Source organism: Cupressus sempervirens, chromosome 4, assembly GCF_028749045.1.
Source record: "Cupressus sempervirens isolate cs-2001-9-10 chromosome 4, ASM2874904v1, whole genome shotgun sequence".
Classification (NCBI taxonomy): domain Eukaryota; kingdom Viridiplantae; phylum Streptophyta; class Pinopsida; order Cupressales; family Cupressaceae; genus Cupressus; species Cupressus sempervirens.
Window position 1 is genome coordinate 50962791 of NC_143121.1, and position 25282 is coordinate 50988072.

At 33.9% G+C, this 25282-nt stretch overlaps 1 pseudogene; it reads left to right on the forward strand.

Moving 5' to 3' along the window:
- The first annotated feature begins 219 nt into the window (after positions 1-219).
- LOC149559882 (carotenoid 9,10(9',10')-cleavage dioxygenase-like) overlaps positions 220-25282 on the forward strand; it is a 57077-nt pseudogene continuing 32014 nt past the window's right edge.

The window sequence follows — 25282 nt, forward strand, 5'->3', positions numbered from 1 at the left end:
TTTTGCCACCCACCTAATCATATTCTATTAGAGCCTATGGTAGGAGGTAGAAAAACATTTACCCTACCTTCTGAACTATGGTGCACTTCATTTTGATACATTCTAGACATGCCTACCTTCAATGCTCATGAGAGAGAATTCCCACTTGAGAAATTCAATCAACTATCATTTAGTGATAACCTTTGAGGCTGCCATGGCTGTTAAATTCTATCAAAGTGCATGCTACTTCCAAAAAAAGTTTCTCTATCCTTCTTTCCTGACCCCCATCTGACTTCTACCTTCTCTAACCAAAGTCAAGGTGAACAGAATATTGTCAAAGTAGAAAGATTTTGTTTGAAGAAAATATTTATAATAATTAGTTTGCATTTAATCTATAGGTTGGAGATCTTAAAGGAATATTTGGAATTTTAATGGTCCAAATACATGTTTTATGTACAAAATTTGGTGTCTTGGACATGTCATATGGAGGTGGAACAGGAAAGTTCTTTAACTTAAGAACCATGCTGTGGGTGGCATTTTCTTAATGCATGGTTATATTCTTTCTTTTAATATTTTATAAATATGTCATTAGTTATATATTGCTTGTTGTGAGAGAAATTTGTTATATTGGTAAGAGCTGATATTTTGGCATGTGCAATCTTGGCCCTTCTATATATTTCTTTACTCGACTAATCTAAGTTTTTCATATTATGCAGCCAACATAGCACTTATATATCATCATGGGAAGATACTTGCACTTTTAGAGGCAGATAAGCCTTGTAATACTTTCTCTTTCTTCCCTTTGTCATTACAATATTTTTGATTGGTTAAGCCAGGGAATAGAACCTATTCAATTTGGGGATCCTTTGAATATAATAAAAGTGATTGAATAAAATTTTAATACCTAGTGCTATGTCTTATTACCATATAACAACACATAAAATACACAATGGTGAAATCTTCAAAATTTGAAAGCATATGTGGATATAGCTTGAAATCTTATTTTAATTCCTTAATCTCCACAACTGATGCCATTCACAGATAAACATAAATTTATAGTAGTAACTGACAATCTTTCTATTTTGTTCCTATCTTTATACTAATTTAACCAAAAATCAAATATTCTAGAAAATCAACTATACTTAAAAGCATCTTTATCACTTATAAGGATGAGATTGAAGATTAGGCCAACTGACTAGTGAAAAATTATAAGTAAGACTTATTTGGCTAAATAAAATATTTCACTTAATCACTACAGTGACATACAAGATAGATTAAGTCAAAGCACTTCGAACTCGAACACATTCACACTGAACCTATACATAGGTTCCTATATAACCTAAAAATTTAACAGTGAAGTACCAAGAAACTACTAACATGAATGACATTCTTCATCAATAGCTTGTCTATTAGCATATTTTCTACCCTATTGATTTTTTTTTCTTTTTCTCATTTCACAATAGGATACAATAGATAAGAAACTATTTAGTGTTTCAGGGAAGGAAAAGTAATCATATATTGAACTTATTTCTTATTTTCTCCTTTGTAGATGCTCTTCGATTCATTGAATATGGATATTTGTAGACTCTTGGATTGATGGATTATGATGAGAAATTAACTCATTCATTCATTACACACCCAAAGATTGATCCGAATACAGGTAGCAGAAAAAGTTATGTTTTGATAGTTAAAACTTAATGTAGTTAAGAATGTTCAAGTAAGAAATAGGCTAGTTTAGAACAAAAAAGAAGAATCAAATAACTTTAATGCACAGCCAAAGTTTGACTTGATCACAATAGAAAAACATGTTCAAATTTTATAGTAAATCTAATTACTCATAAAGGATGTTTGAGAAAGCTATAGACTACTTTAAAATATAGATTTATGTGCCTGATCACTTTTTCCATTATGTACAAGAGAAATGTTTACATTTGGCTACCAACATACTCCTCCCTATGCTACTTATCGAGTTGTCATGAAGGACGGAATAATGCTTGATCTAGTTCCCATTACACTTTCAAAGCCTATCATGATGCATGACTTTGCAATAATTGATAACTATGCAATTTTCATCGATCTTCCTCTCTATTTTGCCCCAAAGGTATTTTTATTTTAGAGTAGTCTTATATAATTGCCTTTCTATTTGAAGAGTATGGAAAAGTTATTGGAAACTATCTAAACTCAAATAATTCAGTTATATGAATAATGTATTTAAAGCCTTAGAACTTTAGATCCTTTTTGTTCTTCATAAAGAAAATATAGGATAGAGGTTGTCTATACATCTCTCCAGAATAAATCAAACTGCTCAATTTCACTTACTGCTATCTCAGGATATGGTGAAGGATGGAAAATTCATTATTTCTTACAATACTACAGTGAAAGCACATTTTGGTATATCACCTCGATATGCCAAAATTGATCTTCAGATGAGATGGTTTGAGCTACCAAACTACATCTTTCACAATGGTGATGTTAAGACACAAGCATTATATTATAGTATTGTCTTGATAACTTACAGACTTTTTTGCCTTAAGTTTCCTTCAAGACTCATTTTTCCTCACATTTTTTAATGTTATATTTAATAAACTTACATTTTTCTCTTTTACAACTAGTAGTGGATAAGTTCATATTACTATTGTTAGTTTTATGATTATCCTACATAGGCTGGTCAATCACTCTGAAAACAAGCTGAGATATCTCTTAGGAGTCTTATATATTTTTCTAATTTTCTCTCCATTTTTGGTTGATCTTATTGCCTTGGATACAAGTTTTATTGGGAAATATCTAATTCTACTTTATGATTGAAAATGCAGGTAGAAAATAGCATTATGTGTATGGTAATACACTAGATTCAGTAGCTAAGCTCAAGGGACTCGTAAAGTTTCAGATCAAAGTTGGAGGCAATGTACTAGGGATTTTTGACTTTGGATCTGCAAGATTTTTTTTTGAGGAAATATTTATACCCAAGGATTCTAGGTTAGATTTGGAGGAGGACGATGATTACTTGATCTATTTTGTTCATGATGACAACACTGGGTATGGTTCTAGCTTACACTTAGCTTTTTTGAGTCCTAAGTTCTCTTATATTTTTCTCTAGAGATGATAAGAAGAAACTTATATTTATGTGAAGGCTATTTTCTCTCAAATACATGATGAATAGGTTGTCTAGTACATGCCACTATTTTGAGAGATATAGTCTTTAACAAAATGCCTCAGAATAATAACAATACCATAGCCAATACTAAAACTAGGATTGGGATAAATCATAGTATTTACTATTAATCACTATATTAGTAGGTGACATGTCAGGAAAAAATTTATTATGTTAGAGAAATCAGCATTTATGAGATGCTCAATCAAGAGGAAACAATTGAGAGCTTAGAGTGACACAATTTTTAGATGATCATATGAAATGAAATGGGCATGTGAGTAGAAAGAAACTAGAAAGAAATTGTGTATAGATGAAGGCATGAAGTGGATGGTTTTGGAGCACTCAACACAGACACTCAACATTTAGTACATATCATCATTCGAGATCAAATGGGTGTGTGGGATTATATGCACAGTGAACAATAAAGGAGGGAATTGAACCCTTCCTGAGGCTTACACTTGTTGAGGTCTACTTCAGAAATGGCCCTTCCTGTGAAATTGTTGTCTAAAACCTTTCTAATAAGATAATGTTTTAGACAAAAATTTCATAGGAAGGGCTATTGCTGAAGTGGACCTCAACAAGTGTGAGCCTCAGGAAGGGTTCAATTCCCTCCTTTATTGTTCACTATGCATATAATCCCACACACCCATTTGATCTCAAATGATGATATGTACTGAATGATGAATGTCTATGCTGAGTGCTCCAAAACCATCCATTTCATGCCTTCATCTGTACACAATGTCTTTCTAGTTTCTTTCTACTCGCATGCCCATTTCATTTCATATGATCATCTAAAAATTGTGTCACTCTAAACTCTCAATTATTTCCTCTTGATTGATCATCTCATAAATGTTGATTTCTCAAAAAAAAATTGACCAAGCATTGGTCAAAGTTTCGACCAATGCTTGGAGGTTTTCCACCAAGAATTGGTTGAAGTTTTGACCAATTCTTGGTAGGTTTCCACCAAGCATTGGTTGAAATTTTGACCAATGCTATGTAGTTTTCTACTAGAATTGGTCAAAATTTTGACTAATGCTTGGCAGAAATTGTGCCAACAATTTTCAAAATTTTGACCAATGTATTGGTCAAAATTTTGACCAACTAGTAAGTTGGTTGAAATTTTGACAAGAAAAATTTTAACCAATTGGTTGGTCCAAATTTTGACCAACCTAGGTCAAAATTTTGAGCAATAGAGGTTGAAAAATGAGCCCAAATATACTAGTGAATGCTTGGTCAGCACTAGCTTTGGCTTGGTTGACACTAGCATTAATTGACACTCCTTAGTATTTTACTTTTTTTCTTGACTAGGCTTAGCTTCCTTGATATAAAAAAATAATTTACTTTATCAAAGTCTATCTAATCAATGTCCATTATAAATCCTTTTCACAACTTCAACCTTTCCTCTAGGTGCTATTGTTATAACTCTCAAATCCTCTTTATCAATCAAATAGATATGACATTTAGATTAGGTAGAAATGTGTCTCATTCATAGATTTTACATCAATGACAAAATAGCAATTGTTCTAATTGTAAGTTTCCAAAAATTTCCCTCGTTGGCATTGATGGAAACATCTCAAATATCTAAAATATTAACAATAAATTAGTTACCATACAATCCAAAAGATTTCACTTCCATGAGTGACCACTATATTTAGTTTCATTCTAATTCTCATCCATTCAAACTTTTAAACTCCCTCTATTAGTTTTCTCTCTTCCATGATTCTCTCCTTATGAGGTTTGTCTTTATTTTCTCATTAATCTTGTGAATTCTTAGTAATCTCTCCCTCTTTCTTCTTCAATCTTTTTCTAAAATCAATAATCTCTCCCCCTTTGACAATAATGTCAGACATGTAGTTGTCTCATCTGCAAATTCTTCATACATCTAAATTATGTGTATTTTTCATGTCTAGTTGATTTTTTCATCTATCTATGACTGATATTTTATGATGTACTGAAGTATTCTACCTTAGGAATGTCCCAGAGTAGAGTTGTTTTGCAACACCATGTAGAATGTTCTATTTAGCACATGTGTTGTAATTCAACTTGGCTTCTTAATTAGCATTAGTTAGGGGAATAACCCCTAATTTACCTCTAATATATTCATGAGCATCTTTGGGTAATGGTTTTGTGAATATGTCAACAATTTGTTCCTTTGTATTCACATATTCTAGCTTTTTATCTTGAACTAATTCTCTCAAGTAGTGATAATGGATAGCAATGTGCTTTGTCTTAGTGTGCATTACTGGATTCTTTGAAATTTTAATATCACTTGTGTTATCACAATAGGTAACTACTAGATCTATAATCTCTTCTTGCATGCCTTTCAACAATTGCTTAATCCATATTATATTTGAACAATTCACTGTAGCTACCACATACTCAACTTCAATAGTTGATTGGGAGATACAATTCTATTTCTTGCTTATCCATGAAATCAATCTCTTTTCTAGAAAGAATGCACCTCCACTAGTGCTTTTCCTATCATCAATATTTCTTACCCAATCTAAGCTAGTGAAAACCTTTAGTTCAAATATATCACTTCTCTTGTAGTATAATCCATAGTCTTATGTACCTTTCAGATACCTCATTACCTTCTTACAACCATTGTGATGTAGGCAAGAAGGATGAATAACTAGGGCCAAGGGCTCACCCAGCTATCCAAACCACCTTGCAAGAGTTAACACAATGGAAGAAAACACAAATGGACAACAACCAAAAGAGGAGAAGAGGAAATACTTCTATTGATTCATCAAAATATCTTCATACATGCCCAGCTGTGAGGCCTTTTGGGTTATGGCCAATTACAATACATTCACATTCAAAGATCCAACAGCAAATTCACACTTTCAGTTCTGCTCCGTCAAAACTTCTCTCTTCTTAAAAACTTGCTTAGCTCTAAGCCTAAACTCTCTATTTATACTTGCCAAAATGGCTTACAGATCATTCTAGAATCATTACATAAGAGGAAGGCCAACCCAACAATGGTCTAGACTCATCCCAATAAAAGATCTTAAATTAAATGAAGCAAATTAAAAAATTCCTGTAAGTTGGCTCGCAAAAATCACATCCAAATACTGGCACTCAGCATACACTAGGTAACTTAGCACATGAAGGATCACTTGGCATCCACTCATTAACTTGGAACCTGAAGGAATGCTACAGTAACTTGGCACTTGAAGAGTACTATAGTAACTTGACACTTGAAGAGTGCGACAAGAACTCAGCACCTAAAGAGTGCTATAGTAACTTAGCACCTAAACAGTGCTACAGTAACTTGGCACCTGAAGAGTGCGACAAGAACTTGGCACCTGAAGAGTGCTACAACAACTTGGCACCTGAAGAGTGCTATATTAACTCAGCACCTAAAGAGTGCAATAGGAACTTGGCACCTGAAGAGTGCTATAGTAACTCAGCACTTGAAGAGTGCTATAGTAACTCAGCACTTGAACTCGACACCAACTACAAAAGAAGCAAAAAAAGAGCAGGATAACAAGGCAACCCAAGATGCTCCTATATCAGACAATCGGGGTTGGAATAAATGATTCTCTTGAATCATTGAGATGTCCCAACCTGAGTTAAATCCAACTCAAATTGAGAAATCCATGAAGCATCTTCAATAGGTTTGTTCTTCCACTTCACCAAATATTCATAGTAATCTTTTCCTCTTGTACTCTTGCCAACTCTCTGATCCAATATCTATTCAACTTCCTCAATCTTTTTCTTAGGATAATCATCTAGTATAACAACTTCATCCTCTAATTCATGATACTTATATAAATCAGCAATGTTAAATATAGGAGATATATCCATGTCATCAGGTAACTCAACTTCATAAGCATTACCACTGTCAAACTTTTTCAAGATCTTACAAGGTCCAAATTTTTTCATCTTCAGCTTGCTATATGTTCCAACTGGGAATCTTCCTTTCTTTAGATGAACCATCACCTCATCATCAACTTTAAAATCATGGTGTCTTCTAGACTGATCAGCATTCTCCTTATACTTATGATTACTTTGTTCCAACCTCAACTTCACTTCTTTATGCAAGGACTCCATAAAGTCAGCAAATTCTTCTCTAGTAGCGCTTTTCTTTTCTTCACCAACAACATCTCTCAAATCTGATATACTTCTAGGATGCATTCTAATAACAATCTCAAAAGGTGTCTTCCCTGTACTCCTATTCACAGAATTGTTATATGCAAATTCAGCTTGTGCCAATACCATCTCCCAATTACTTGGCTTATTTCCAACCAAACATCTTAGCAAATTACCCAAGCTTCTATTCACAACCTCTATCTATCCTTCTATCTGTGGATGGAATGTAGAACTAAACTTCAATTCAGTACCCATCTTCTTCCACAAAGTCTTCCAAAAATAACCAACGAACTTACTATCTCTATCTGAAATAATGCTTCTTGGTAATCCATGCAATCTCACAATCTCTTTAAAGAAAAGTTCAGCAACATGCCCTGCATTTGATGTCTTCTTACATGGTATGGAATGAGCCATCTTAAAAAATTTATCCACTAAAACAAATATGGAATCATACCCCTTCACTATTTTAGGCAATCCAAGAACAAAATCCATATTGATATCAGTCCAAGGTTTCTTAGGAACAGTAATAGGTGTATACAAACCAATATTTTGACTCATTCCCTTTCCAACTTGACAAACTTCACAACTCTTTAAAAAATTTTGAACATCCTTATACATTTGTGGCCAATAATATTTCTCTTTCAACAAACTCAATGTTTTATCAATTTCAAAATGTCCAGCTAATCCATCACTATGGTTTTCCTTAATCAAATTCAACCTCATAGGACTTCTAGGAATACACAACTGAATACCTTTGAACAACATACATTCTTGAATGAAATACTCATCATACTTACTTATGTGATCTATTAGATTTGGTGCTCTGCACTCTCTCCACACCTCAGAAAAATTAGGATCAGCATCATATAACTCTTTCATCTCATCAAAACCAAGAACTTCAACCTTCATTTTAGTCAACAAAGAACATCTTCTACTCAATGCATCAGCAACTTTGTTAGTAACTCCACTCTTATGCTTGATCACAAATGCAAAACTCTACAAATACTCAACACACTTCATATGTCTTTGATTCAATTTATGTTGACTTCCCAAGTATTGTAAAGCTTTATGATCAGTGTACAACACAAACTCCTTAGGCATCAAATAATGTGTCCATTTCTTCAATGCTTGAACAATGGCATAGAATTCTTGATCATACACAGAATATTTCCTTTTAGTATCATTCAACTTTTCACTAAAGAAAGCAATAGGCTTACCTTCTTGACTTAATACAACTCCTATTGTGTTACCACTTGCATCACATTCAACTTGAAATACTTTGTTGAAATTAAGTAAAGCCAATACAGGTAATTCAGAAACCTTTTGTTTCAAACTCTCAAAACTCTTATTAGCTCTGTGTGTCCACTTAAATTCTTTTTTATCTCCCCTCATTGTTGCAGTCATAGCATTACAAACAACACTGGAATTCTTTATAAACTTTCTATAAAAACTAGCCAAACCATGAAATGATCTTACCTCACTCACATTCTCAGGTGTAGGCCATTCCAAAATTGCTTTAACCTTTTCAGGATCCATCTTCAAACCATCGGCTGAAATCACAAATCCCAAATACACAATCTCTTCTTGCATAAAAGAACACTTTTTCAGATTAATCATCAACTTTTTCTCTTTTAACCTCTGCAATACTTGCCTAATATGCTCAAGATGTTCTTCCTTAGTCTTGCTAAATATCATAATATCATCCAAATAAATGATCACAAACTTACCCAAGAATATTTTTAGAACTTCATTCATCAACCTCATGAAAGTACCAGGTGCATTAGTCAGACCAAAAGGCATAACCAACCATTCATACAAACCATATTTTGTCTTGAAAGCAGTCTTCCATTCATCAACTTCTCTGATTCTAATCTGATGATAGCCACTCTTCAAATCAATCTTGGTAAAATACTTTGCTCCAATCAAACAATCCATTATATCATCCATTCTTGGCATAGGAAACCTATATTTTTCTATTATCTTGTTAATGGCTCTGGAATTAGTACACATTCTCCATTCTCCATTCTTTTTAGGTGCTAATATAGCAAGATCAGCACATGGACTCAAGCTTTCTCTGATCAAACATTTCTGCAATAGTTCATGCACTTGTCTATTAAGTTCTTCATTCTCTGCAGGTGTCAATCTATATGGTGCTTTGTTTTGCAATCTAGCTCTAGGGATTAGGTCCATAAAATGACTTATACTTCTTACTGGAGGTAAACCATCAAGATATCTTCAGCAATAATGCCTTATACTCATTTAGCAACACTACAATTTCTCTTGGCACTTGGTCAATACTACCATCTGTCACTCAGTCAACACTAACTGGCACTTGGTTAACATTGTTTTTTGGCACTCAGTCTCTATTGAAAAAACTTGGTTTTCTTGGAATTATAGCAAAAAAAACTTGATTCTTTTTTACTTCTTTTTCAAATTGTTTCCCATTAACCATGCAAATTTTTATAGCAGTACAATTAACCTCATCTAGAACTTCAATCAAAGACAACAATGTTTGTTTCCTCCCATTTACCTAAAGAGTATATTGATTCAATCTTCCATCATGTACAACATATCTATCATATTGCCAAGGTCTACCCAACAAAATATGACAACAATCCATGGGTATAATATCACACAAAACTTCATCAACATAATGTCCAATTTTGAATTTCACAAGGCATTGCTCACTTACCAATATCTTATGCTCATCTTTGATCCATGAAACATGATAAGGTTTGGGATGTTTGAGCCTCTCCAACTGCAACTTTGTAACCAGCTCTTCTGATGCCAGATTTGTAGAACTTCCACTGTCAATGATCACTTTACAGCATTTTTCAGCCATCTTACATCTTGTCTTGAAAAGACTTCTCCTTAAAATAGGTTCCTCATTACCTCCCTTATTACATAAGGTTCTTCTCACCATCAAATTTTCTCCAGCCTCAGGTCCACTTGGTGAACCCTCATCATCTTCTTGAATCACAACATTTCTATTATTCTACCCACCTTCAGAATATCTACATTCAAAGGATCTATGCCCTTCTTTGCCACATCTAAAACAATTACCATGAAATCCACCTCTAGAATAATAATTACCTCTTCTTCGGTAAGAATTAGTGCCTCCTTGGTAAGAATTACCACTTTTCCATTCAGTCTTGCCTTTGTCATCATTCTTCCATTTAGATTTGCCTTTATCCTCCACAAAAATTTTAGATCTACCACTTTCTCCATAAGATCTACCTCTGCCTCTCTAGAATCTACCACCTCTACCTCTCTGTCTTTGTTCATGCTTCTTTTTCAAGATCTCCTTAGCTTTCAAGGCATATTGATATGCTTCTTCTACACTTTCCAGCTTCACAAAACTTATTTCATCTTGTATTCCAGATCTCAATCCATTAATGTACCTTGCAATTTTCTCAACATCATCATCCACATGTCTAGATCTGATGTCCAGTCTATAAAATTCCTTAGTATACTCTTTCACAGTCATGTCTTTTTGCTTCAAATTTTGCATTTTTCTCAAAAAGCTAACTTGGTAGTCAGCAAGAAGGAATTTGTTCTTTACCTTGTTCACCATCTTTGGCCAAGTTCTGATCTTCTCCTTTCCTCTTATTTGTCTATCAATTTGCAAGTACTCCCACCATAGGGATGCATGACCTTTCAGGCTAGTGATTTCTATCTTCACCTTTCTATTATTATGAGTATTTTCATACTCAAAGAACTTCTCCATATCAGAGATCCAATCTAGCACAGCATTGGTATCCAATTTTCCATCATAAGGAACAACTTCTATAGCAGGCTTTGAATTCGCTCTAGAAAATATTCTCAACAATCTTGCTTCATCTTGGTCTTCCTCAGGTTCTGGATTATGGTTTGGTGCTACTGCTTCATCATCACTTACATCATCAAGATGTGCTCCTCTCCTCTGGGCTATCTCCATAGCATCTAATCCGGCTGCAATTTGTCTCAACTGATCCAATATAGCATTATCAACATAATTTCCTCTACCATGAACCATCTTTACAAATCAGGTTCCTACAAGATCGTAACCCTTTGCAAGTTATAGGTCAAATCCACAGATCTGCTACCCTACAAACAAATCCAAATTAGGGTTCTACATGATCCAATCTCCACAAGGATGAACTTCAAGCTCTGATACCGACTGAAGCAGGCAAGAAGGATGAATAACTAGGGCCAAGGGCTCACCCAACTATCCAAACCACCCTGCAAGAGTTAACACAACGGAAGAAAATGAAAATGGACAGCAACCAAAGGAGGAGAAGAGGAAAATATTTCTATTGATTTATCAAAATATCTTCATACATGCCCATTTGTGAGGCCTTCTGGGTTACGGCCAATTACAATACATTCACATTCAAAGATCCAACAACAAATTCACACTTTCAGTTTTGCTCCCTCAAAACTTTTCTCTTCTTAAAAACTTGCTTAGCTCTAATCCTAAACTCTCTATTTATACTTGCCAAAAAGGCTTATAGATCATTCTAGAATCATTACATAAGAGGAAGGCCAACCCAACAATGGTCTAGACTCGTCCCAAGAAAATATCTTAAATTAAATGTCGCAAATGAAATAATTTTTGCAAGTTGGCTCGTAAAAATCATGTCCAAATATTGGTACTCGGCATACACTGGGTAACTTAGCACATGAAGGATCACTCGGCATCCATTGGGTAACTTGGCACCTAAAGGAATGTTACAATAACTCAGCACCTAAAGAGTGCTACAGTAACTCGACACTTGAAGAGTGTGACAAGAACTCAGCACCTGAAGAGTGCTATAGTAAGTTGGCACCTAAAGAGTTCTACAATAACTTGGTACCTAAAGAGTGTGATAGGAACTCAGCACCTAAAGAGTACTACAGCAACTTAGCACCTTAAGAGTGCTACAGTAACTCAGCACTTGAAGAGTGTAACAGGAACTCAGCACCTGAAGAGTGCTACAGTAACTCAACACCTAAATAGTGCTACAATAACTCGATAGCTAAAGAGTGCTACAGTAACACAGCACCTGAACTCAGCACCAACTACAAAAGAAGCAAAAAAAGAGGAGGATAACAAGGCAACCCTGGATGCTCCTGAATCAAATTGTGTGATTTTCTTTAGGATTTTTTGAAAATATAGCAACTATCCCAACTGCCAATGCAATATCTAGTCTGTTGTGAATAACATATTACAATTTTCTTTCATGGATCTATATAGGGTCTAGTTCACATTAGTAGAATCATCATTCTTAGATAGCTTATGTCTTATAGACATATGTGTGTTCACTAGCCTCTAATATCCCATGCCAAAAGTTTTCAATATTTACTTCATGTATTTGGTTTGTGAAATGAAAATACCAAAATTCATTTGACATATTTTTAATCCAACAAAGAATTTGATTTCACCAAACATAGACATTTCAAATTTCTTTTTCATTTTAGTAGAAAATGATTTACATAATGCTTCTCTTCCTCCAAATATGATATCATCAACAAATATCTTAGATAACAGTACTTTGTTCTTGCCATTCTTCAAATATAGATTTTTGTTTTCATTTTTCCTCTCAAAACTAATTTTCACTAAATAGTTATGTTTAGGAACAAGAGTCTAGGTATTGTTCCTTTTAATTTTCTCAACTTCTTCATTCATTTCCTCTATCCAACTTTCATTGTTTAAAGCATCTTTTACAGTTCTAGATTCAAACTCACTAAGAAAACAAGTACCTTTTATTTTGTTCCTTATTAATATGCCTCATGTCTGATCTCCAAATATTTGTTCAGGTGGGTGATGCTTTTTGACATATTTAGTAAGTACAGGTTCCTTCCTTCTAGATTCTAGACTTGTTTCACTTGGTTCACCATGTTCAATAATTATGTGATCTTTTAATCTTTTCTCGGGTTCCACTATCAAAGAATCAGTTCCTCCAATCTTTGACTTGGGTTCCTCTAACTATGACTTAGTTTGCACTATTTGTTCTCTGGTTACACTTGCTAGAACTTTTTTTGTACTACAAACTTGGGTGACTCAGGTGGTACAATATACTGTTGCCCAACCATATTTGTTTGTAACTTGGGCAGAGTCTCTGGCTCATAGTAAACAAAGTTTTTGTAGTCTTTAGGTTCCTTTTTGCAAACTCTTTTCTACAAACTCATCAATTTTCACATGTATACTTTATATAACCTTGTGAGTAGCAAGATTCAAAAATTTATATGTTTTGCTCTTATTCGAGTAGCCTAGGAATATGCCTTCATCACTTTTTTTATAAAACTTTTCTTTCCTTGCCTCTTTCAAGATATAAAATTTTCTTCCAAATACTTTGAAATAATAGACATTAGGTTTATAGCCATACCATAATTCATAAAGTATTTGATTTGTACCTTTCTTTAGTTGAACTCAATTCAAGGTATGAATTGTTGTGTTGATTGCTTCTTTCTAGTATTTGGTTGAAACATTTTTCTCTATCATCAGTTTTCTTTCATAATCCATGCTGGATCTATTCCTTCTTTCTATTATGCCATTCTACTGAGGTGTACCAAGTGCATATACTTATCTGTTGATCCTTCTTTCATTGCAGAACTCATTGAATTCATTAGAGATGAATTCACCTCCTCTATCTAACATTAGGCATTTTAGATTCTTCCCTATTTCTTTTTCAACTCTAGCCAGATACCACTTTAATTTTTGAAAACCTTTAAATTTTTCTTTTAGGAACATCACTATCATCATCCTATAACAATCATCAACAAACACAATGAAATATTTGTCTCCATTGTGGCTCTCTATACCTATTGGCCCACAAAGATTTGTATGAACTAGTTCCAAGACTTCTTTTGTAGTAATTTTTACTTTTGAAACTACTTTTACCAATTTTTCCAATCTAACATTATTTCCACATGGCCATATTAGATTTCTTCATATTTGGAATGCCTCTTACTATTTTGTTCTTTCTTATGGTAATCAAGTTACCAAATTTTACATGACACATTCTTTTATGCCATAGCCAACTTTCCTCTAGTTGTGCAAAAAACCATGAAATTTTAGTAAGATCTAGATATAATACATTACTTTTAGTTTAATTTCTAGTCCCAACTAGATTTATTTTTCCATCAAGCAACTTGGTTGTCCCATTCATGAATTCTACCTTGTATCCAATGTTGTTTAGTTGTGCCACACTCAGAATATTTTTCCTCGGTCCTTCAATCTAGTAGGCATTCTTTTCCTTTTACATAACATGGTTCATTATTTCTAAATCTAACACTTTTTCCATCATAGTGCTCCAAGTGTTCAAACTTAGTTTTGTCACTAGTCATGTGATGAGAACAACCACTATCTATTATCCATGTGTCATTTTTGCTAACATGAGAAATAAGTGTCATCTTTTTATTTTCCTCACTATCTGAATCATCCTTAACAACAATTTATACCATTTCATATTCATCATCACTATTAGAATCTTTTGCAATGTAACAAGATTTTTTACCTTTTTCCTTGTAGTCTTGGTAGCTCTTGAAATCTTTCTTTTCTTTGAACTTATTGAATTTTTTGTCAGTTTTTTTCTTTGTTTGGATACCTTGCAGCAATGTGACCAACCTCTTCACAAGAGAAAAAGATCAATGATATTTTAGCTTTATATTACCTTTGCCTTTTGGTAACCTTCTTGAAAAAAGGGCTTCAATAGCTTCAAGGTCATCCTCAAAATTATCATCCTCTTCATCAATATGTTTGCCTTTTGTGTTTCCTCCTTTTCTACCAAGAGTTGGTTTGTGTTTGAATGCAAATTCTATGTTGTCAGTATTAAGAAGATAGTTATCAAAGTTATCCAACTCAAAAGTTGTCAATCTTCCCACCAATGCATCCAAAGTTATATAATTTTTAGGATTACATCTCATCTCTTTATTAGCTGAAACTCTAATTACATAAATAGGAGGAAGAGTTCTTGATGCCTTGTTGACTACTATTGTACCATATTTTTTTCCTCCTACAACTTTGATTGCACTTACACTTACTTTGATTCTTTCATTGCATTTTGCACTATTTTCATCTTCTTTCATCTTCATTTGATCAAAGTAACCTCTTAGATATTTTTACTGTGCCTCTTTTCACATTATAATATCCTCCATAGATCTTTTCTAATTTGTTCCACATGACATGGGTAGTAGGGAAATCTTTGACTTTGTCAAATTTAGAATAGTTGAGAGAGGAAGAAATATCAATTATCATTGTGTTGTGATTCTTCATGTTCACCATTTGATCCATATTTAAAGGCTTAGGTGGTTCCACATACTGGTTCAACAAAAAGTGTATACCTATGATGTAGGAGCATCCTGGGTGTAAAGGCAATCTTACATCACCCAAAAATATTTTATTTTTAGCATTTTCCATTTTAATAAGGACTAGTAGATAGGGTGGTTACTATTTATGGAAACTTTTTATTTTTAGCAAGTTTGTCATACAAGCTCAGAATGTTCTCATTTTCTTCAAGAAGGTTCATTTTAGAGATATAAGCCTAACATAAAAATCTCATTGCTCTAGCTTAAGTATCAAAGATGTTATTGCAAATTTTTGGTGGAAGAAATTGTAGAAAAATATTTAGGCTCACCATTGGAGGCCTTAGAGTGCTCAGATGAGGGCTGAAAACTAATCGGAAGGGTGCTAGCATGATTTTAAGCCTGTAGATCAGAAGCTAGTATTTTTGAAAAGTAGTTATAATAGCCAATCAAAGCAATGATTCATGAGTTATGGCCTTTGAAAGTTGGGCTACCAAAATTTCTAAAATAATTTGTCAAAGATGTATTTGGCCAACTCTATGTGTATTGTTAGGGTCTGTTAGCCCCAGGTATTAAGTTTGAGCATCTAGAACCTTCCTGGGCGGCATAAAACCACCTATTTAAGAAAAGTCCAAACATTGTCTAGGATAGCTTTGGGTGATAGTTTACAACATTGTCTTGTAGATTACTATAATGAAAGCACCCATTTGGCTTAGCATATTATAATTGAGAATCCTATAATTCTACATTTGCAATGATAATAAGAAGTCCATATTTTGTTTCTTGCATTTGATGTTATTTCTTTGTTTTTGTTATGAGTTTATGGTATTAAGGGGAGTCCCATACATCAAGTGGTATTAGAGCTAGAGTTCTTGAGCATGTGGATAGATCACTGACTGTGAGGTAGATTGCACTAGGACCATGGTTTGGGCTAAGCATTAAGATAGATCATCAATTGTGAGGTAGTTTGCACTAGGGTTTTAGCAGAAGTGAAAAAATGCCTCCACGAAGAGAGCATGACAAAAGAGCTGCAAGTGTTACACCTGAGGGTTTTCAAGCCCTCTAAAGATAAATGCAAGTGTTGGAAAAACAAATTTGGAGAGGAATGAATCTTCCCATAAGAGATGAAAGCAAAGATGAGGATGAATTAGAAGAAAATGCCAAAGCAGAGGTAGTTCTAAACCTAGAGGAAGAGAGGCTTTTTAAGGCCATCTCCAAGATTGGAAAAAGACCTAAGTTTGAGGTTCTCATATTTTTAGGAAATCTTAACCCAGAAGAGCTGATTGATTGGATCAATGAACTAGAGGAGTACTTTGAGTATGAAGATATTGAGGATCTAGATAGGGTCAATTTTTCTAAGGAAAAATTGAAGGGACATGCAAAGATCTGGTGGCAAGAGGTTCAGTTGAAAGAAATAGAAAGGAAAAGGAATAAATCACCAGATGGGATTAGATGATAGCTAAAATGAAGTGAAAATTGATTCCTATGGATTATGAGCTTGATCTGTTGAAGAAGATGCAAGGAATGAAGCAAGTTGGAAAATATTTTCAGGAGTATACTGAGGAGTTCTACCAAGTTCTCATTAGAACTAGTCATGCAGAAGCTGATAAGGAGAAAGTTACCCATTATCTTAATGGGTTAAGGCCTAGCATATAGGATGAGCTAAATCTGGTTCGAATGAACAATATTGAGTAGGCATACCAATTTTCCTTAAGAGTTGAGGAGAAATTGAGCAAGAAGTGTGACAATAATAATAGTGGAAGAGGTCGTGGTAGAAGATCTGGTAGATGATCTTATGGAGGCTATAATAATGATAAGAAGAATAATGATAAGGCTGGAAGTAGCAACTAGAACCAAAGGGAAAACAATTCTAATCATTTTCATGATCAGAACAATAGAGATCAGAGAGGAAGGGGTAGAGGAAAAAGATTTGGAAGAGGAGGCTTCTATGGAAAATGTTTTCACTACGAGGAAGAAGGGCATAGAGAATTTGAATGTACCTAGCACCAAGGAAGGATAGATCAAAGAACAAAAGGTCAATCAAGATTTGTACATGTTGATGAAGATACTAGATCCTCACATTCTAAAGATGTTGAAAGAGGAGAACTCCTAGTTAATAGAAGAGTCCTATTGAGTGGTGAGAATGAACCTGATCAAAGAAGGATTTTGTTTCGAACAAGGTGTAGATGTGAAGATAAGTTTTGTGATGTGATCATTAATGTTGGAAGTACTAAAAATTTGGTGTTAGAAATGATGGTCACCAAGTTGAAGCTAAAGAGATGGAAACACCCACATCTATACTATATTGCTTGGGTGCAAGATGACCACAAGGTTATGGTCAATGAGCAGTGCTCAATGAAGTTCAAGATTGGGAGCTACCAAGATGAGGTACTTTGTGATATCATACCTATGGACATATGTCATATGTTGTTGAGTAGACCGTGGCAATTTGATAGGCATGTTTTACATTATGGGCAAGAAAATACCTACACTCTAAGGATGGAGTGAAACATAAGTTGAAGCCATTGAAGGATAAAGAAGAAAAGGTACATAGTATTGCAAGAATATGTTTTGTTGATGGAAAAGAGTTTCTTAAAGGTATGAAACATGAGCATATTTGTTTTGCTATAATTCCTAAAGATAGTAAAGAAGAAGTAGAGGAGGTACCTGTAGAAGTTGCAGATATGTTGGAAGAATTTTTTGATATTGTATTAGATAATGTGCCTGATGGATTGCCCCCAATGAGTAAGATTAGTCACCAAATAGATTTGGTTCCAAGAGCTAGTTTTCCAAACAAGGCAATGCATAGAATGACACCAGTAGAAAGTGAAAATTGAATAGGCAAGTTCATGAGTTGTTGTAGAAGGGCTTGATTTGAGAGAGTCTAAGTCCATGTGTTGTACCAGTGGTGTTAGCACCAAAGAAGAATGGAGAATGGAGGATGTGCATAGATTCTCATGCTATCAACAAGATCACCATCAAGTATATATTTCCTTTTCCAAGGATGGATGATATTACAAACTATTTGAGTGGAGCTCAGTATTTAACAAAGATAGATCTAAAGAGTGGGTACCATTAGATTTGTATTAGAGAAGGTGATGATTGGAAGACTACTTTCAAGACAATGGAAAGACTGTATGAGTGGTTACTCATGCCTTTTGGGCTAACCAATGCACTAAGAACTTTCATGAGGCTCATGAATGAGGTACTAAAGGAGTTTCTAGGTAAGTTTGTCATTGTTTACCTAGATGATATATTGATCTTTAGTGAGACATTGGAGGAGCATTTGATCCATATTCACAAGGTGTTTGAAAAGTTGAGGGAAGAAAAGTTGTTGATAAACCTGAAGAAGTGTAGTTTTCTAAAGGAGTTGGTGTACTAGGGATTTGTAGTCTTAGGAGAAGGTCTAAAAATGGACCCAAAGAAAGTGAAGGCTATCCTTGAATACCCTACTCCAAGGAGTGTGATAGAGGTAAGATCTTTTCATGGACTAGCTACATTTTACAAAAAGTTCATAAGAAGTTTTAGCAGTATTTGTGGACCCTTGACTAAAACAATGAGAGGAGATAGGAAAGAGTTTAAGTGGACTGTAAGAGTAGATAAGGGTTTCAATCTATTAAAATAGAAAGTTACTAAGTAGCCTATTTTAGCACTTTCTAATTTTAACAAGATGTTTCAAGTAGTCTATGATGCTAGTGGTACTGCAATAGGAGCTATTTTGAGCTAGGAAGGTAGACTAGTTACTTATTTCAGTGAGAAGTTTAATGATGCAAAAAGAAAATATTTTGTTTATGATCAGGAATTTTATGCTAAAGTTCAAGCATTGAAGAAGTGGAGACACTATCTTTCCCAAGGACTTTGTTTTGTATAATAATCATCAAGCTTTGCAATATTTGAATGGTCAAGGAAAATTGAACCAAAGGCATTTAAACTGGGCTGAGTTTTTGTAGAGTTATACATTTGTTTTGAAACATAGAAGTGGGGAGTATAACAAAGTTATAGATACTCTTAGTAGAAGAAAAATTTTGTTGACAAAAATGCAAATAGGGGTGGTTGGATTCAAGGAACTTAGTACATTGTATCTAGATGATCCTAATTTTGGTGAAGCGTGGAAGGCTTGTATAGAACCTATTACACTTGACAAGACAAAGTGGTTGGATTTTATGCTCCAAGATAATATGTTGTTCAAAGGAACTCAATTGTGCATTCCAAGAAGTTCAATGAGAGAGAACCTCATCAAGGAGAAGCATAGTGGAGAATTGGCTAGACATTTTGGTAGAGATAAAACTATAGCTTTGGTTGCTAAAAATTATTATTGTCCATAGTTAAAACAAGATGCGACAAAGTTTTTACAAATTTTTCAAGTATGTCAAATGGAGAAAGGAGTGAAGTAGAATATAGGGTTGTATCAGCCATTACCTGTACCCGAGAAGCTGTGGGAGAATGTTAGCATGGATTTTATTCTTGGATTACTGAGGACATAGTGTGGGCATGATTCTATTTTTGTGGTGGTTGACAAGTTTTCAAAGATGGAAAATTTTATTCCTTGCAAGAAGACTAGTGATGCTATTCATGTAGTAGAGTTGTTTTTTTAGAGAAGTGGTGAGATTACATGGCATGCCAAAGAGTATAGTTTTAGATCAAGATACCAAATTTGTTGGGTATTTTTGGCATACATTATGGAAGAAGTTGAAGATAGATTTGAAGTTTAGTTCATCACATCATCCGCAAACTGATGGAGAGACAAAAGCTATGAATCACAGTTTGGAAAACTTGCTAAGATTCTTGGTTGGAGATAAACAAATAGAATGGGATATGATTTTACCATAGGAAAAAATTGCATATAATAATTCCATCAATAGGAGTACTGGTAAATCACCATTCCAAATTGTATATGGGAGTAGTCCCAGAAATGTTTTTGAATTGAGGGAGTTGGATAAGGGAGAGATAAGTAGTGCTAAAGTAGAAGATTTTGCTAAACATTTGAAGAACATCCATGAGGACGTGAGGAAGCACATCATAAAGATGAATACACAATATATGACTAAGGTAGATATGAAAAGGAGATATAAGGAATTTCATATTGGAGATGAAGTCATGGTTCCTTTGAGAAATGAGTGTTTTATAGTAGGTACATATAATAAGCTGAAGATGAAGAAGTTTGGTTCATGGAAGATAGTGAAGAAGCATGATTCTAGAAATGTGTATGAAGTGGAGTTGCCTGTAGAGTTGAATATTTTAGATTTGACAAAGTATTATGAAGGAGGTGATGGAGATGAAGTTGCAGAAGCATAGTGGCATGCCAACAACTAGTTCGGCTACCAAGGAGATTGAGGAGATACTAGATAGTTGTATTGGAAAAAGTACTAGAAATAGAACTTATGAGGAATATCTATTCAAATGGAAAGGGAGAAGAGTTGAGGATTCATCATGGCTAGCAAAGGAGGAGGTAAACCATCTTGGTTTTCCTTTAAACACCTAAGTTGTGATGGGATCACTTCTAAAATTACCCTGGGTGTCTAATGTAGGAGCATCCTAGGTGTAAGGGCAATCTTGCATCACCCAAAAATATTTTATTTTCAGCCCTTTCTATTTTAGTAAGGACTAGTAGATAGGGTGGTTACTATTTATGGGAACTTGCTATTTTTAGTAAATTTGTCATACGATTTTGGAATGTTCTCATTTTCTATAGGAAGGTTCATTTTAGAGATATAAGCTTACCATAAAAATCTCATTTCTCTAGCTTAGGTATCTGAGAAATTATTGCAAATTGTTTGTGAAAAAATTTGCAGAAAAATCTTCAAGCTCACCATTGGAGGCCTTAGAGTGCCTAAATGAGGTCCAAGAACTCAATAGATGGGTGCTAGCACAGTTCTAATTCTTTAGATCAAGAGCTGGCATTTTCAAAAAGTGGTTATAATAGCCAATCAGAGGAACAATTTGGGAGTTATTGCTTTCGAAAGTTGGGCTACCAAATTTTGTAAAATAATTTGTCAAAGATGTATTTGGCCAACTCTATGTGTACTGTTAGGGTTTTTCGGCCCTAGGTATTAAGTTTGACCATCTAGAACCTTCTTCGGTGGCATAAAACTGCATATTTAAGAAAAGCCTGAACATATTCTAGGACAACTCTCGGTGATGGTTTGTAGCACTGTCTTGCAGATTATTGTAATGAAGGTGCCCATTTAGGTTAGCATATTGTAATTGAGAATTCTATAATTTTGCATTTGCAGTGATAATAAGAAGTCCAGATTTTGTTTCTCGCATTTGTTGTCATTTCTTTATTTTTGTTATGAATTTATGGTATTAAGGAGAGTCCCGTACATCAACCTATATCTCCAATGATTCACAAATATAGCTTCAATAGTTCCTACCATGCTGAAAAGTTATCTTGGTTAAGCTTAGGGAACTCTCTTCTACAAGACATCTTGATCTTTAGCCTAGGTCTTTGAAACCTTTCCTACAAGCACCAACAACTCTAATACTAGTTGTTAGAAATGCAATGAGTAACTAAGAGGGGAGGGGTGAATTAGTTACTACAAAAACAATTCCAAGTCCCTTAGATGTCAATACAAACTTCTCATTGAGTAAACCAAATCCTTTCTTTGCTTGGTTAGAACTAGATATTCACTATAACTTGGTTAACACATAATACTTATGATATTAATGTGTATTAACCTTTATTAACTTAGTTGCAAAAATATAAAGCATTAATAAAATAACATGAACACATGAGACACCAAGATTTAACATGGAAACCCAATTTGTAAAAACCACCAATGCAACTAGTTACAACTTTTAACTCTTCTTGAGTGAGCCCTATTAGGATCCAACCCTATTAAAGGTTACAAAACACATGGTTAAGTGTGACTCTGTTAGAGGATCTGAACACCATTTTAGGAGTAGCCTTGTTAGAGGTCTTAAAACACTTCAATATAGAAATACCACCTTGTTAGATTATTTATAAAATGATTGTTAAGACAACTATCTTAAGAGATTTCTTCATTGTTACAATTCTTAGAGAGTAATAATGATTGACCCGATTATTGAAGCAACTAACTTTGTATATTTAGATCATTATTCTAGTTTATCCTCTTGATCCTTCCTGGTCAAAATATTCTTTTTAGCTCCTCAAATGATCTTTCTTTAATCAAATGTCCTTATTTTGCATATTTCTCATTCTTCTCATTGTTCCAATTGTATTATTCAATCGAAAACTTTACCTTTCATATATATGAAACTCAATATCAAGTTAGCTTGAATACCCTTTCAAAAAAACATTCAACATTCATTTATTTAGTTTTTATTAACCATTTAATTTAAAAAATTAATATTTCTAATAGTCGGCTAACACTGGATTGATCACTCAGTTAATGCAAAAATTTCTTTGATAACTAAACAAGCTCAGTTAAGACTAACTTTCTTCATTGACTAGCCTAACTCAGTTTACACTAACTTCCTTTTATGACCAACTAAACTTGGTTCCTATTGAATTCTGCTCAATTGATACTAGAGTCTTCTATAGTATCTGATTGAGTTTAGTTAACACTAGTTGTGCTCGATTAGAGTGTGACATTTGTGTAACATCAATGACAATATATAATTGAATAATTATTTTCAAATAGATGATGCTGAAATTTTATTACATACCCTTAAGCTATTTCAATCTAGATAAACATGTTTGAAATCAGATTTAAGCAAATAAACACACAACACAAGATATATGGGGGAAAACCATTGTGGGAAAAAGACTACCCTCCAAAAGATAAAAATAATTGTATTGTATTATCAACAAAAACAATAGCTACAATATAATCCTTGAGCCAATGCTCATCATGAGATATTACAGCAATAGATAAATCTAAAGAATATCTGGCACAACAAATAACCATACAAAATGCAATAAAAGACTACATATTTATAGAGCTCAATAGAAGTGGAAAGAGCCAATGGTTTCCAAAACCATCTATAAGACCAAAGAGGTGTTTAGTGTCAACTTGAAAAACCAATGACATGTTTCACATATAAACTTCTAAAATAACTCAACCACATGTTGATCCCAATTGGCACTAAGAGGGGGGTGAATCAAAACCTTCAAGAAAATTGGTTGTTCTTCCCATTGGTTTAACTACGCTTAGGAAAGCCACTTGAAAATGTAAAAAAAAGATAACTGTAGTAAGGTAAAAGAAAGTAAGTTCACTTGCAAAGATATTCATCAAGTTGAGAAAAAAATTATACATGGAAACCCTTGACGAGGAAATTAAAACCAGAATAGGGATAATATACCCACTATCCCTTGTATTGCAAGTAAACAGTTACCTTCTTAGGAGCTACAAATATTTCTTCTAGAAACACATCCTATTAGGAATACCTATAACCTGTTAGGGTTACATAATTCTGTGAAAGTTGCCTAGTTAGAGGATTTACAAATCTCTTTTTGAGAGACATCTTATTAGAGGATTTTACAATAAGCTTATTGATTAAGATTTTCCTTTTAAGAGCTTGCAAATAGATGCACTAGTAAGAAATAATATTGTGATATTTCTATCAATACTTAACCGTGTATTTTTTGAGTCAAAATCCTTGATTCATGTTTCATGAGTAGTGATTCGCATGAATCCACATCTCATGACAATAAATGGAATACTTAGCACTCATTAGATCTAGGTGATGCTCACAAAGGTGAAGCATCAGGACTTCTTAGGAGGTCACCCATCCTAATACTACTCCAACTCAAGCACACTTAGCTAAAAACTTTCCTCTATGGTTAAACCCACTCTGCATGTAACCACATTTGAAAAACCTTCACCAAGTGTTGTGCCTTATGAACCATTCATTAAAAACCCTCTTAATATCATAATTGATAAGTAGGATATATATTTCCACAGTAAGTGAAATTGTGATATTACTATCAAGATTTAACTATGTAGTTTTTGAGTGAAATTGCTTGACTTATTTTCCATGAGTAGTGATTCACACAAGTCAATATCTCATGACAATTAATGGAACATTTAGCACTCATTGGATCTATGTGATGCTCACAATGGTGAAGCACCAAGACTTCCCAAGAGGTCAATCATCCCATACTACTCCAATTCAAGCATACTAAAGCTTGTAGTTTCCTCTATGGTTAAACTCACTCTACTTGTAGCCTTATTTTCAAAACCTTCACTAATTTTTTTTCCTTATGAACCATTCATTATAAATCCCCTTAAATTCATCAATTGATAAGTAGGAGATATTTTTCCATGAGAAGTCAAACTGTGATATTGCTATAAGGATTTGACTATGTAGTTTTAGAGTTAAAATCCTCGAATAATTTTTAATGAATAATGTTTCACACAAATTAATCTCTCATGAAAATAAAGGGAACACTTATCACTCATTAGATCTAGGTGATTCTCATAGAGGTGAAGCACCAAGACTTCTCAAGAGGTCACCCATCCCAGTACTTCTCTAGCTCAAGTACATTTAACTATAGAGTTTTCTCTATTGTTAAATCTTGTCTACTTGAAACCTTATTTCAAAAACCATCACCAAGTTTTTTTCCTTATGAATACTTCATTAGGAATCCCCTTAAGCTCATTAATTGATAAGTAGGAGATATTTTTCCACAGCAAGTCAAATTGCAATATTGCTATCAAGATTTAACTATGTGGTTTTTGAGTCAAACTCCTTGACTCATGTTTCATGAGTAGTTATTCACATGAATCCATATCTCATGAAATAATTGGATACTTAGTACTCATTGGATCTAAGTGATTCTCATAGAGGTGAAGCACTAAGACTTCC